Source organism: Microcebus murinus, chromosome 1, assembly GCF_040939455.1.
Source record: "Microcebus murinus isolate Inina chromosome 1, M.murinus_Inina_mat1.0, whole genome shotgun sequence".
In the NCBI taxonomy this organism is placed as follows: domain Eukaryota; kingdom Metazoa; phylum Chordata; class Mammalia; order Primates; family Cheirogaleidae; genus Microcebus; species Microcebus murinus.
In genome coordinates, this window is record NC_134104.1 from 153550209 (window position 1) to 153565497 (window position 15289).

The 15289-nt window shown below is 45.5% G+C and overlaps 1 protein-coding gene across 6 annotated transcripts in view; it reads left to right on the forward strand.

Annotated features, from left to right (window-relative positions):
- Nucleotides 1–11055: 11055 nt before the first annotated feature.
- Nucleotides 11056–15289, forward strand: part of DHX30 (DExH-box helicase 30) — a 40356-nt gene continuing 36122 nt past the window's right edge. For 3 of the 6 annotated variants that reach the window (XM_076007294.1, XM_012771131.3, XM_012771132.3), the window contains exons 1-2: nt 11056–11334; nt 13210–13303. The gene's annotated coding sequence lies outside the window, so the exon portion shown is untranslated. Of the gene's footprint in view, nt 11335–12998; nt 13060–13104; nt 13124–13170; nt 13304–15289 lie in introns of those variants that run through there. The other 3 variants (XM_076007290.1, XM_076007284.1, XM_076007292.1) reach the window with 3 other exon arrangements.

Sequence of the window (15289 nt, forward strand, 5' to 3'; positions counted from 1 at the left end):
AATATATTTATGTTTTGATATTGCAATGATAAGATACCAAACTTAAAATATTGATACAAAGGTGTTAGGGTGTGAAGTCTCTATGCAGGTGAGAAAGAATTCTCTGACAGAGTTTAAGATAGAAAGAATTGCAGTTTATTTATTCTCCCTCTGAGAGAGATCACAGCGTGAGAAAATAGAGAAGCATTGGCCCTGAAGCCAAAGGATTCTCTGGCTCTTTATTAGGGCAGACTGAGGAGGGGTAACAGGGCATTTATGACAGTAGTGCAATTAGCAGAAGACCCCTGAGAAACTGCTGTGTTGGCTTTTTCTGTTTCTCACGTGGCAGATTGACAACATAAATTAGTTTCTTCTTTCTTCCTGATTGTGGGAGGCATCCGGTGCCGTCTCATCTGGGGGGTGGGGAGGAAGTTCACATTCAGAACTTTTTCAAGGCTGTTTAAACAATACTCAAAAACCTTTTTACAGGCGGAGAATTTTTTGATGACAGGCCATCAGATAGTCTACCCTTTCCTCCCCTCCCCCGAAAACTCTTTTCTCTTTTGGAATGTGAACTGATCAGCTCTGGTGAATGTTAATGAGGATTTGTACCTTCTTTTGTTGGCTCAACTTCCTTCCTTTGATTGCTAGGTAAACATCTCTATAGGCGAGAGATTCATGTTACTATCCTTAGAGGCAGAGTTTATGGTACTCTAAGTGGCTGCCAGTTAGAAATATCTTTTCTTTTTATTCTTTTTTTTTTTTTTTTTTTTTTTTTTTAAGAAATGAGGTCTTGCTATGTCTCAAACTCCTGGCCTCAAGTGATCCTCCCACTTTTTTCCTCTTTACATCTAGCAGGCAGTCTGAGTGAAGATGTTTGGTGAACATGAGACTATCCAGTTTTATAGATAGTGAGACCATTCAGTTCATGGTTGTAGCATTCATTGATGAGGATGTCTGAAATGGTTACTTCATTAGGAATTTCAACGTGGTGATTTTTCTATTATCCTTTCAACATTTGTTGGCTGGCATTTTTCTTTTTTCTTTTTGAGAGTGTCTTGCTTTATCTGCCAGGCTAGAGTGCCATGGTGTCAGCCTTGCTCACAGCAATCTCAAACTGGGCTCAAGCAATCCTTCTGGCTCAGCCTCCAGAGTAGCTGGGACTATAGGTGTGCACCACCACTCCTGGCTAATTTTATCTATTTTTAGTTGCCTGGCTAATTTTTTCTATTTTTAGTAGAAACAGCATCTTGCTCTTGCTCACGCTGGTCTCCAACTGCTGACCTCAAGTTATCCTCTGGTCTCAGCCTCAGAGATTTATTTATTTAGTTAGTTAGTTAGTTAGTTTTGAGACAGAATCTCACTCTGTTGCACAGGCTAGAGTGCTGTGGCGTCAGCCCAGCTCACAGCAACCTCAAACTCCTGGGCTCAAGCAACCTTACTACCTCAGCCTCCCCCAAGCAGCCGGGACTACAGGCATGCGCCACCATGCCCAGCTAATTTATATATATATATATTTTTTGTTGTTGTTGTTGTTGTTGTTGTTTTGTTTTTAGTTGTCCAGCTAATTTCTATTTTTTTAGTAGAGACGGGGTCTCTTGCTCAGGGTGGTCTTGAACTGCTGAGCTCAAATGATCCAACCACCGTGGCCTCCCAGAGTGCTAGCATGCCTGGCCAGAGATTTATTTTCTTATTGGTTGTAGACTGTTCTTTCAAAAGGGCAGGGACTAGATTTAAATTTACCCAAGAGTTTATAGTTAGGAATTATGCAATGATATTAAAGATTTATTGGCTTTTGAAAGTCTGATATTAGTTTTGTGGTTATGCAGAATAGAAGAAATCTTATACAAATGCATTCTGATATTACAGATGAAGATATTACTCTGATACTTACAGATGAATGGGGTATGATTTGATTTTTAAAATCTGTCCGGGTGGGCATTAGAGGATAGGGACCTATAGATGAAGCAAGATTGGCCTTCAGTTGATAACTGTTGAAGCTAGGTGATGGGTATGGGTGTTTATTATTCATTACACTCTCAGGAATTGTACAGGTGCAGGTTTGGAATTTTACTCTATTTACAAACTAAACTGTTAGTGAGCCTGTTATTATTTCATGGATGCTGGCAGAAAACACAAGATTTCTGGTTCAGAGACAAAAAACCTTAATCACAGCAAAAGGAGCAGCCAGCACTTCATGTTGGTTTGTAACAGTTTTCCATCCCCTAAACACCCCCAGGTGGGTGATACTTTAAAGGGCCCATATGGCTGCCCGCTTACACTGTGGCTTGCACTACCAGAGAGAATCGCTGAGTGTGGGAGATTCAGTGTTTTTTTTTTTTTGAGACAGAGTCTCACTTTGTTTCCTGGGCTAGAGTGCTGTGCAGTGCTGTGGCGTCAGCCTGGCTCACAGCAAGCAACCTCAAACTCCTGGGCTCAAGCAATCCTCCTGCCTCAGCCTCCCGAGTAGCTAGGACTACAGGCATGCGCCACCATGCCTGGCTAATTTTTTCTATATATATTAGTTGACCAATTAATTTCTTTCTATTTATAGTAGAGACGGCGTCTTGCTCTTGCTCAGGCTGGTTTCGAACACCAGACCTTGAGCAATCCACCCACCTCGGCCTCCCAGAGTGCTAGGATTACAGGCATGAGCCACCATACCCAGCCGAGATTCAGTTTTTAAAGTAAGTAGAAGCTAAGTCTGCTATTGGTCCTGGAGGAGACAGTACTTTATCCCTTGAGGTTGCTTGCTGAAAACACAACTCTGAAAAATAGCCCAGGTAGGCGTAGTTATGGACCAGAAATTTTTTTTTTTTTTTTAGACAGAGTCTCACTTTGTTGCCCAGGCTAGAGTGAGTGCCGTGGCGTCAGCCTAGCTCACAGCAACCTCAAACTCCTGGGCTCAAGCGATCCTTCTGTCTCAGCCTCCCAAGTAGCTGGGACTACAGGCATGTGCCACCATGCCCGGCTAATTTTTTCTATATATATTAGTTGGCCAATTAGTTTCTTTCTATTTATATTAGAGACGGGGTCTCGCTCTTGCTCCGGCTGGTTTCGAACTCCTGACCTCGAGCAATCCGCCCGCCTCGGCCTCCCAGAGAGCTAGGATTACAGGCGTGAGCCACCGCGCCCGGCCCCAATTTATTTTTGAGACACAGTCTTGCTTTGTTGCCCAGGCTAGAGTGAGTGCCCTGGCATAAGCCTAGCTCACAGCAACCTCAAACTCCTGGGCTCAAGCAATCCTACTGTCTCAGCCTCCCGAGTAGCTGGGACTATAGGCATGCACCACCATGCCCGGCTAATTTTTTCTATATATTTTTAGTTGGCCAATTAATTTCTTTCTATTTTTAGTAGAGACGGGTCTCGCTCTTGCTCAGGCTGGTTTCGAACTCCTGACCTTGAGCGATCCGCCCGCCTCAGCCTCCTAGAGTGCTAGAATTACAGGCGTGAGCCACCGCGCCTGGCCTCTCTTTTATTTTTTTATTTTATTTTATTTTTTAACACTTTCAATGCAATGAACGTCTTTTTTTTTTTTTTTTTTTTGAGAGGGAGTCCCACTTGGTTGCCCGAGCTAGAGTGCCAGGGTGTCAGCCTAGCTCACAGCAACCTCAAACTCTTGGGCTTAAGCGATCCTCCTGCCTCAGCCTCCTGAGCAGCAGGGACTACAGGCATGTGCCACCATGCCCAACTAATATATATATATATATATATATATATATATATATATATATATATTTTTTTTTTAGTTGTCCAGCTAATTTTTTTTCACTTTTTTGGTAGAGACAGGGTCTTGTTCTTGCTCAGGGTGGTCTCGATCTCCTGAGCTCCAATGATGCGCCCGCCTCGGCCTCCCAGAGTGCCAGGATTACAGCATGAGCCACTGTGCCCGGCCAAGGTTTTATCTTTATCTTATTTTATAGATAATGCTGGAATGAATTTCCTTACACATAGAGGGGTATGGGTAGATAAATTCCTAGGAGTGTAGTGGCAAGATCATGGCTCACTGCAGCTTAGACTCCTAGCCTCAAGTGACCGTCCCACCTCAGCCTTCTCAGTCGCTGGGATTACAGGTGTGAGCCACCATACCCGGTACGCTTACCTCTTAAATCTGATAGATACTGCCAAACCTCCCTCTAAAAAAACGTACTACCGGCCGGGCGCGGTGGCTCACGCCTGTAATCCTAGCTCTTGGGAGGCCGAGGCGGGCGGATTGCTCAAGGTCAGGAGTTCAAAACCAGCCTGAGCAAGAGCGAGACCCCGTCTCTACTATAAATAGAAAGAAATTAATTGGCCAACTGATATATATATATAAAAATTAGCCGGGCATGGTGGCGCATGCCTGTAGTCCCAGCTACTCGGGAGGCTGAGGCAGAAGGATCGCTCGAGCCCAGGAGTTTGAGGTTGCTGTGAGCTAGGCTGACGCCATGGCACTCACTCTAGCCTGGACAACAAAGCGAGACTCTGTCTCAAAAAAAAAAAAAAAAAAAACGTACTACCAATTTATAGTCCCCCCAATAATGTATGAGTGCTTGTTTCCCTAAACTGGAGCCAGAGTGAGTGTTTACTCGTTCAACATTTATTCAGTACTTACTTTTGAACAGTGCCAGGAACTATGCAAGGTGCTGAGGATACAGTGGTGAACAAAGGATAAAATCCCTGCCTTCATGGATCTTTCATTCTAGGGGGGAAATAAGTCATAAAAAAGAATACACAAAAAAATACACAGGTGGTCTGGGAAGCTGTCTGAGATGATATCTAAGCAGAGACTCAGATGGAGAGAGAAAACAAATCTTACCAATACTTGAAGGAAGAAAGCTAAGAGTGTTTCATAGTTTGAATTGTCTTTTAATAAGCAAGGTTATAATTCTACTCCAAGGTATATACCTAAGAATCGTAAATAGGTGTTCAAACAAAAACGTGTATGCAGTGTTCACAGCACTACTTCCAATAGCCAAAAGGTGGAAATAACCCAAATGTCCATCAACAGATGATAAACAAAATGTGGTATATTAATAAAATGGAATATTATTCATAAAGTATTAAATACTAGGCTGGGCACGGTGGCTCACGCCTGTAATCCTAGCATTCTGGGAGGCCGAGGCGGGCAGATTGCTCAAGGTCAGGAGTTCAAAACCAGCCTGAGCGAGACCCCGTCTCTACCATAAAAATAGAAAGAAATTAATTGGCCAACTAATATATATAATATAAAAATCAGCCAGGCATGGTGGCTCGTGCCTGTAGTCCCAGCTACTCGGGAGGCTGGGGCAGGAGGATCACTTGAGCCCAGGAGTTTGAGGTTGCTGTGAGCTAGGCTGACACCACGGCACTCACTCTAGCCTGGGCAAGAAAGCGAGACTCTGCCGGGCGTGGTGGCTCACTCCTGTAATCCTAGCACTTTGGGAGGCCGAGGCGGGCGGATTGCTCAAGGTCAGGAGTTCGAAACCAGCCTGAGCGAGACCCCGTCTCTACCAAAAATAGAAAGAAATTAATTGACCAACTAAAAATATATATACAAAAAAATTAGCCGGGCATGGTGGCGCATGCCTGTAGTCCCAGCTACTCGGGAGGCTGAGGCAGTAGGATCGCTGAGCCCCGGAGATTGAGGTTGCTGTGAGCTAGGCTGACGCCACGGCACTCACTCTAGCCTGGGCAACAAAGTGAGACTCTGTCTCAAAAAAAAAAAAAAAAAAAAAAAGAAAGCGAGACTCTGTCTCAAAAACAACAACAACAACAACAAAAAAACAACAAAAAAGTATTAAATACTAAAGTACTTCATTTCATGAAGTACTGAAACATTCTATAACATGGATGAACCTTGAAAATATTATGTTAAAGAAGCCATATGTAAAAGGCCACATGCTGTATGATCCCATTTATATACAATATACAGAGTAGGTAAATCAATAGAAATGGAAAGCATATCATTGGCCGACAGGGGCTGTTCAGAGGGAATGAGGGGTGATTGATTAATGAGTACATATAGAGTTTCCTTTTGGGGGTGATGAAACTGCATGAAACTGGTTCTGGAACTAGATAATGACAATGGTTGCACATGTACATGTACCAAATGTCATTGAATTGCACACTTTAAAATAGTTAAAATAAGCCAAGTACAGTGGCTTGTGTTTGTAATCCCAGTGACTCAGGAGGCTGAGGTAGGAGGATCCATTGAGCCCAGGAGTTCAAGACCAGCCTGGGTAACATAGCAAGACCATGTATCTATAAAATAAATGGTTCAAGGCCGGGCTCGGTGGCTCATGCCTGTAATCCTAGCACTCTGGGAGGCTGAGGCAGGCGGATCGCTCAAGGTCAAGAGTTTGAAACCAGCCTGAGCAAGAGTGAGACCCCGTCTCTACTACAAATAGAAAGAAATTAATTGGACAATTAATATATATAGAAAAAACTAGCCCGGCATGGTGGCGCATGCTTGTAGCCCCATCTACTCGGGAGGCTGAGGCAGCAGGATTGCTTGAGCCCAGGAGTTTGAGGTTGCTGTGAGCTAGGCTGACACCACCACACTCACTCTAGCCTGAGCAACAAAGTAAGACTCTGTCTCAAAAAAAATTAATGGTTAAAATAGTGAATTTTATGATGTATGTATTTTGCCACATAAAAGCACAGAAAAAGGCCAGGTGTGGTAGCTCACGCCTGTAATACTAACATTCTGGGAGGCCGAGGCAGGCAGATCACTCAAGGTCAGGAGTTCGAAACCAGCCTGAGCAAGAGCAAGATCCTGTCTCTACTAAAAATAGAAAGAAATTAATTGCTCAACTAAAAATATATACAAAAAATTAGCCGGGCATGGGGGCACATGCCTGTAATCCCAGCTACTCGGATGGCTGAGGCAGAAGGATTGCCTGAGCCCAGGAGTTTGAGGTTGCTGTGAGCTAGGCTGACGCCACGGCACTCTAGCCTGGGCAATAGAGCCAGACTGTTTCAGGGGGGGAAAGAAAACCACAGTAAAAGAAAAAAAGGTTGAATTTCATGTTTTCTTAAATGTAATGGTCATGTGTGATACATTTTTTGCTGTCTGCTCATGCCTAGTATCCATTTTTTTTATTGGATTGTAGATTTTAAAAAATTAATCTATAAACTCTCTTTGCATATTAGGGAAATTAATTACCCATTTTAAATAAAACCTAAGAGTTTAAGGAGTTTTTCATAACATAGAGATCCAAAATAGCATCATTTCACTCCAAATGGAATTGTCTAGACTAATGAAATTTCAGTTCTGAAATGGCCTTAAAAGCCATGTGGGCCAGGGGCAGTGGCTCACGCCTGTAATCCTAGCACTCTGGGAGTCTGAGGTGGGCGCATCATTTGAGCTCAGGAGTTTGAGACCAGCCTAAGGAAGAGGGAGACCCTGTCTTTACTAGAAATAGAAAAAAAATTAGCCAGGCATGGTGGCGCATGCCTGTAGTCCCAGCTACTCGAGAGGCTGAGGCAGTATGATTGCTTGAGCCCAGGAGTTTGAGGTTGCTGTGAGCTAGGCTGACACCAAGGCACTCTAGCCGGGGCAACAGAGTAAAACTCTGTTTCAAACAAAAATAAAAAGCCATGTGGTTAAATTTTGGTGGTACTGAAAAATCTCACTCTATAGAATCACTAGTAAGTGGTCCTTGTTAATTTCAAGAAAGCAGAGAAAGGGAGTCTTTCTTTTTTTTTTTTTTTTGAGACAGAGTCTCACTTTGTTTCCCAGACTAAAGTGAGTGCTGTGGCGTCAGCCTAGCTCACAGCAACCTCAAATTCCTGGGCTCAAGCAATCCTCCTGCCTCAGCCTCCAGAGTAGCTGGGACTATAGGCATGCGCCACCATGCCTGGCTAATTTTTTCTATATATATTAGTTGGCCAATTGATTTCTTTCTATTTTTATAGTAGAGACGGGGTATTGCTCTTGCTTAGGCTGGTTTTGAACTCCTGACCTCAAGCAATCCGCCCACCTCAGCCTCCCAGAGTGCTAGGATTACAGGCGTGAACCACTGCGCCCTGCCGGGAGTCTTTCTGAACTCCACCAACTTTGAACTCTACCAACCTTTAACCTTTTTGAATTCTACCAACTATGAAGTACCTATAAAATTTCCTACAAAAATATTAAACGTGAGATAAAAAAGAAATGACACACTCAAATGGGGCAACTGAAGAGCATTTATTTATTTATTTGAGACAGTCTCACTCTCTTGCCTGGGCTACAGTGCCATTGTGTCAGCCTAGCTCACAGCAACCTCAAACTCCTGGGCTCAAGCAATCCTCCTGCCTCAGCCTCCCAGGTAGCTGGGACTACAGGCACTCGCCACCATGCCAGGCTAGTTTTTTCTATTTTTAGTTGTTTGGTTAATTTCTTTCTATTTATAGTAGAGATGGGGTCTTGCTCTTGGTCAGGCTGGTTTCGAACTCCTGACCTTGAGTGATCCGCCCGCCTCAGCCTCCCAGAGTGCTAGGATTACAGGCGTGAGCTACCGTGTCCAGCCTTCTCTGACTTTTATTTTATTTTATTTATTTATTTATTTTGAGACAGAGTCTCACTTTGTTGCCCAGGCTAGAGTGAGTGCCGTGACGTCAGCCTAGCTCACAGCAACCTCCAACTCCTGGGCTCAAGCAATCCTGCTGCCTCAGCCTCCCGAGTAGCTGGGACTACAGGCATGCACCACCATGTCTGGCTAATTTTTTCTATATATTTTTAGCTGTCCAATTAATTTCTTTCTATTTATAGTAGAGACAGAGTCTCGGTCTTGCTCAGGCTGGTTTTGAACTCCTGACCTTGAGCAATCCGCCTGCCCCAGCCTTCCAGAGTGCTAGGATTACAGGTGTGAGCCCCAGAGCCCGGCCTCTTCTCTGACTCTTTGAGAGTAGCCATGCTAGAAAGTGTGAAGTGGCATCTCATCATAGTTCTGATTTGCATTCACCTAATGATTAGTGAGCATCTTTTCATGTGCTTTTTGGCTATTTGTATACCTTCACTGGAGAAATGTCTATTCAAGGCTACTCCCATCCCCATTTGAGCCTCTTTTGCAGTGCTTTCTCTAGGTCTTAAGACATATTTGCATACTTTTCTTTTTTTTTTTTTTTTTTTTTTTGAGACAGAGTCTCGCTTTTGTTGCCCAGGCTAGAGTGAGTGCCGTGGAGTCAGCCTAGCTCACAGCAACCTCAAACTCCTGGGCTCGAGTGATCCTTCTGCCTCAGCCTCCCGGGTAGCTGGGACTACAGGCATGCGCCACCATGCCCGGCTAATTTTTTTTTTTATATATATATCAGTTGGCCAATTAATTTCTTTCTATTTATAGTAGAGACGGGGTCTCGCTCTTGCTCAGGCTGGTTTTGAACTCCTGACCTTGAGCAATCCGCCCGCCTCGGCCTCCCAAGAGCTAGGATTACAGGCGTGAGCCACAGCGCCCGGCCTGCATACTTTTCTTATCCTCTCTACCAGACTAAGTTTCTTTGGAGCAAGGACCACCGTGTCTTTATTACTTCTTTTCCAACAGCATTTCAAACATAATCTGAATGAAACTGACTCCATCTTCTCCAACTCTTGTGTCCCTTCATTATATTAATCATGCATAATCCTTTCAGTCACTATGGTACAGATCTCAAAGTCACCTCTCTTTACACCTTTAGCCAGGGCTCAGCCTCCTGCCCCACAATCACCCCCTCATTCCTTTCTTGCCTTTTTCACTGCTGAGCACAGTTGAATCCAGTTCTCTCTCTTAGGATCTAATTAATATCCTAGCTTCTATTTTCACAGTCAATGCTATTTATACACTTTGAGGATAACCTCCCTAAAAGACAGTATTTTACTCTTCTACTAAGAATTATAAAAATGTCTGACAAAAAATAATCTTACAAATAGAATCAAAATCCCTTAGCGTGGCATTCTCAACTCTTGTTCTGTTCTACTTTTTTTTTTTTTTTCTGTTCTACTTCTTCTAAAGCCTGCACATATATGCAACCCTCTGGTCACAGTGAACTACTGTATATTATTGGGATTTGCTCCTTGTTCCACTTGGATGTCTTGTTCATGTGGTTCTTTCTCCTTGATTTTGCCATTGAGGAGACTTTTCCAGTATTTGTCACATGTCATTTGCTGCACACAAAGTTTTGTCATCTGCTCTACTAGACTCTAAGGCCCTTGAGGGTAGGGTCTTTGTATCCTCCACACCTGTTTAGCAACTTACATATTAGTGCACTCAAATATCCGTGCAGGGATCCTTACATTCCCCACACAACATAGCTCCGCGCGCCGTTCAGAAGATGTAACAATTATTCGAATGAATAAATGATGTCCCACCCTCACTCCCCAGCCTTCTGTCCAAAGTAAAAAGAAAATGGTAAACACACGTTGAATTTAATTGTTTGGACACAAAAATGACAGGATATGGCATTAATTCTCATATGTCCTCAAAGGCCACATCTTAAGGCATATTCTACGTCTTCCCAGCTGCGAAATCCTGATTTAGCGTCAGAGCTACACCAATGAGTTCTTTTCTTCTGAAGTTGGATTCCACTGAATACATACTTGAGCCTAATCCAGAAGACTACAGTCAGTACATAACTGGGACAATTCCTTTCTCACTCCTAAGCGGTGATGTGCCCAGCAACTCTGACTTGCAGTCTCCCCGAGATAGGCAGGTGCCACCTTGTCCTTTCCCTAGCGTTGTACAGTTTACAATGCACTAACACGTTGATTTCATCATCCCAGCAATCTTGTGAGACAAAAACGCTCACCTCCCTAAAAAGAAGACGATCAGAGATGGAGAAGTGTGGCAACAAGCTGTGGCGGGCAAGGCGGGCGGAATCCGGAGCCCGGGCTGGAAATCGCGCCCGGCTCAGCCCTAACCTGGCCTGTTCACTCACACCGGCAAATACCTGCGGGTGCGAAGAGGACACTGAGGCACTCCTACTGTCACACTGTCGGACGCTAAGTAGCGGTGATAGTGGCGGCAGTGTGATGCCCACCTGCGCCGACCGGACCTGCTCTACCTCCACGACCCCAGAAGTGCCCGCGTACGCCCGCTCCCCTCGCTACTCCTCCGGAAGTCCCGCCTGCGCCGCCGCGCCCCATTGGGCCGGATGCCGGGCCTCGCCGCAGGTTGGCCGCCCCGGGCGTGAGCCCTGGGCGGCCGCTGAGAGCCCCGGGTGGGTGCTGGAGCGAGACTCGCTCGGCGCGCGGGGTTGGGCTCCGGAGGCGGGTCAGTGGTGCGGGACTGCGAGCGCCGGGGCAGGCGGCGGGACTTCCGCCACGGGACCCGGAAGGGGCCGCGCCGTCGCTGGTGGGAGTTGTAGTCCGGCCGTGGATGGGGGGGGCCCCCGCGGCTCATGCGCGGTGCACCGAGGCTTGTTTCACATCTGTAACAACAGGTGAATTGGGCTTTTTATTCTCCCCTTTCGTGCCCCCTTGAGGAGCCTGGTGCGGCCGGGGGTGGTCGGCGCGAGGAGGGGACCCGGGTCTGACTGCCGGCCTGGCGGAGAGTGGGGCGGAGAAGCCGGCGGGCCCGAGGAGCAGGCCGGGCATCCTAGGCCTGCCCGGGAAGCCGGCCCGGCCGAGCCTTGGGCAGCCAGGCCTCGGCCTGCCGTTGCCATGGAGCCGGGGCGGGGGCGGGGGCCAGACCGGTCCGCCAGGGCGGGCCTCGCAGCCAGGGCCTCTGAGGAGGCAGAGGCCGCTTCATTGGCGAAACGGCGCCTTCCCCTCAGGGGATGCTCCGTTTCCCCAAGGCAGGGCCTGGAGGAAGACCCCCGGAGTGCCCGAAGACCTTTGTCTGCCCCTCCTCCCCTCCGTGCTCCCTGGACCGTTCGTCCATAGGGAGGCCTGATGCATTCTGGCCCCCCTGGTTTGCCCCCTTTTGCACCGACCTTGTCACTGGGGGAGGCCAAAGAGTGAGGTGTTCTTTGTTTGCTGGTGGTAACTTGCCCCATTTAGCAGGGGAAGACCAAATGCATGTTGGGTCCTTTGTTTGCAGTGAACTGGAGTCCCAGGGGTCCTCAGAACCCCCAAGCCAGGAGCATGGCGTCAGCATGCTATCTAGCTAGTCGTCCTGTAGCAACACTGGTCACTTGAATTGCGATTTTGCAAGCCAGAGTCTATCCCACTTTACAAGCCCCCAATCCATGGGGGCTTGCTATACACTGTAGCAGGTAGACTGCAGACGCCAGTTGCAGGCTTTCAATCTGGTTTTGGTTGCAACTTACTGGTCAGAGTGAAATGAGACGTTATCTGATGATTTCCCTTGCAGTTTCTAGTAAGGCAATGACCCCACAGTCATTGTGCGTGGGTCTTGACTACATTTTGTAATTTACTCTTAAATCTTGGAGTTTCTAGGAGGATGGACTCTTTCTGATACATATATAAAACAGTGCTCTTTACATGTGTAGCTGTTTAAGGTGCAAAAACTACATCTTTGCTGCATTTTCTACCTGGGTAGGGTGTCCCTTTATCCCCCAAAGATACTCTCCAAGTGTTTTAATTTTTGTAGCTATAGTCTAAAATTTTATCAGCTGTTGGACCGTTTTTGCCCCTTTCAGCCTTTGAAGATGTCATTATAAAATGTTATCTCAAGGAATGAATCGTGGTACATTTAGGCAACAGCATGATATCCTGGAAATAAGAAGTGTAGTGCTGTAAAGAGTGGAAAGCTTTGGAGTCAGAATACTTAAATGCAGATTGCCATTCCGCCCTGAGGCACCTATGGGATTTTAGGCAAGTTGTGTGTGTAACCTTTTGTACTTCAATTTCCTTCTCTGGGAAAGTTGATTCCTACCTCACTGGGTAGTTGCATGGATTAAATGGGATAAAGTCTATGGAAGTACTTTGTAAACTGTAAAAATGGTATTCAACATTGAGTTATTGTTATTTTCCCAGTCTGGAAGAGTGATACAGTTTCTTTATCTACCTTAAATAGATTTATATTATAGTCATTATGGGATTAGAATTCAAAACTGAAGTAGATTTTGCTCTACTGGAAAAAATGCTTTTCAGGTCAACAAGCCTTTCTTTGCCTTGACATCTCCTTCTTGGTATCTTACAGGTGCTGGTGTAGGACAGCTCACAATTTGATGGGTCTAGAATGGGTCATGGCAGGTCCTGAAGTGAGGCCATTGTGTCCAGTGTGTGTGTTTCATGCTACTAACAAAACTTGTCCTTGTTGTTAGAGTTAGTAAATGAATTTTCAATGATTGGAGCAACTTTCTTTCCCTGAGGGGGTCTCCACTCTAGTGACCCAGCATTGTACTTCCCAGGAGGGGCCCAGCCTCGTGATGAGGAATAGCAAGGAGAGAATTCAGCTCCAGTTCAAAAGCCTACAAAATCTGAGACTGTCACTGCTTTTATAAGGTAGGTTGACTTAGCCATGTACACAGAGCAATGGTGGATCTCATGCTCAGGCACAGTGTAAAACAAGAAGCATGTGTTAAATCCATTTGTGACTGTTTTGGAAGAGGGGTATCATTTTTAATTAGTCTTTGTGGACTCTCTCCATCCTAGAATCATCCCATAGTGATTCTACCCAGAGTTAAGTTATGTTTCATTGTATAAGAAATCTTGACAGAATAGAATTTTTTTTTTTTTTTTTGAGACAGAGTCTCGCTTTGTTGCCCAGGCTAGAGCGAGTGCCGTGGTGTCAGCCTAGCTCACAGCAACCTCAAACTCCTGGGCTCAAGCAATCCTTCTGCCTCAGCCTCCTGAGTAGCTGGGACTACAGGCGTGCATCACCATGCTCGGCTAATTTTTTCTATATATATTAGTTGGCCAATTAATTTCTTTCTATTTATAGTAGAGACGGGGTCTCGCTCTTGCTCAGGCTGGTTTTGAACTCCTGACCTCGAGTAATCCACGTGCCTTGGCCTCCCAGAGTGCTAGGATTACAGGTGTGAGCTGAGCCACTGCGCCCGGCCGACAGAATAGAATTTTACTTATTTCTAAATTACTTAAGAAAGACACCAAACCACAAAGGTTTTTAACATTACTGCCTTACAAGGAGGTAGCTTTTTCTGGACCTCTGTGAAATGTTCTAGAGCTCTGTAAAATATCTCTAAAAGATCCTACCTTGAATATCATTCTGCATTTTTTAGACTATTACAGGAGAAGAATGGTATGTGAGCCTAGATTGGCATGGATCAGGGACTTTTTTTTTGAGACAGAGTCTTGCTTTGTTGCTGGGCTAGAGTGCCGTGGCATCAGCCTAGCTCATAGCAACCTCAAACTCCTTGGCTTAAGGGATCCTCCTGCCTGAGCCTCCAGAATAGCTGGGACTACAGGTGCACACTACTATGCCTGGCTAATTTTTTCTATTTTTAGTAGAAACGGAGGTCTCACTCTTGCTCAGGCTGGTGTGGAACTCTGGACCTCAGGTGATCTTCCTGCCTTGGCTTCCCAGAGTGCTAGGATTACAGGCCTGAGCCACCACATCCTGGCCTAGATCAGGATTTTTTTTAAGACAGAATCTCACTCTGTTGCCTTGGTGTCAGCCTTGGTGTCAGCCTAGCTCACAGCAACCTCAAATTCCTGGGCTTAAGCAATCCTCTTGCCTCAGCCTCCCTAGTAGCTAGGACTACAGGCATGCGCCACCGCGCCCGCCTAATTTTTTCTATTTTTAGTTGTTTGGCTGATTTCTTTCTATTTATAGTAGAGACGGGTCTCACTCTTGCTCAGGCTGGTCTTGAACTCCTGAGCTCAAGCAATCCTCCAGCCTCGGCCTCTCAAACTGCTAGGATTACAGGCGTGAGCTATGTACAGCCTAGATCAGGATTTTTTTCAAAGCAAAATCAAGAGTCCATTTACAAGCAAATTAACTTATAATTTCTTAGCAAAAAAATATTGTTTCTTATAATCACTCGAGATGTTTTAGATTTTCTAATATTTAGGTTTTCTTTAAAATTAGAATCCCAAATTGTACCTTTTTATTTTAATTTGGATAGAAGGACTGTATAAAATATAACCTCTTAAAGTAAATTGTGCCATTTTTGATATTGTATTGAAGTTTTGTCTCTGAGCCACCATATCCTATCTGGCGTCCCTCGAGGAGAGGAGGTCATTAGGGCAGACCTGGTATGGACCTGAAAGCTTGGCCCCAGGTCAGCCCTCCAACCCCCACCGCCCACGGTTTGAGAATGAGAGGGAACAGCAGTCAGGAGCAGGAGGCCTCAGTAGACTCCAAGTAATATTGGACATTATAAAACTAGTTAAGGGCCGGGTGCAGTGGCTCACGCTTGTAATCCTAGCATTCTGGGAGGCTGAGGCGGGTGGATCACTTAAGGTCAGGAGTTCGAAACCAGCCTGAGCAAGAGTGAGACCCTGTCTCTACTATAAATAGAAAGAAAT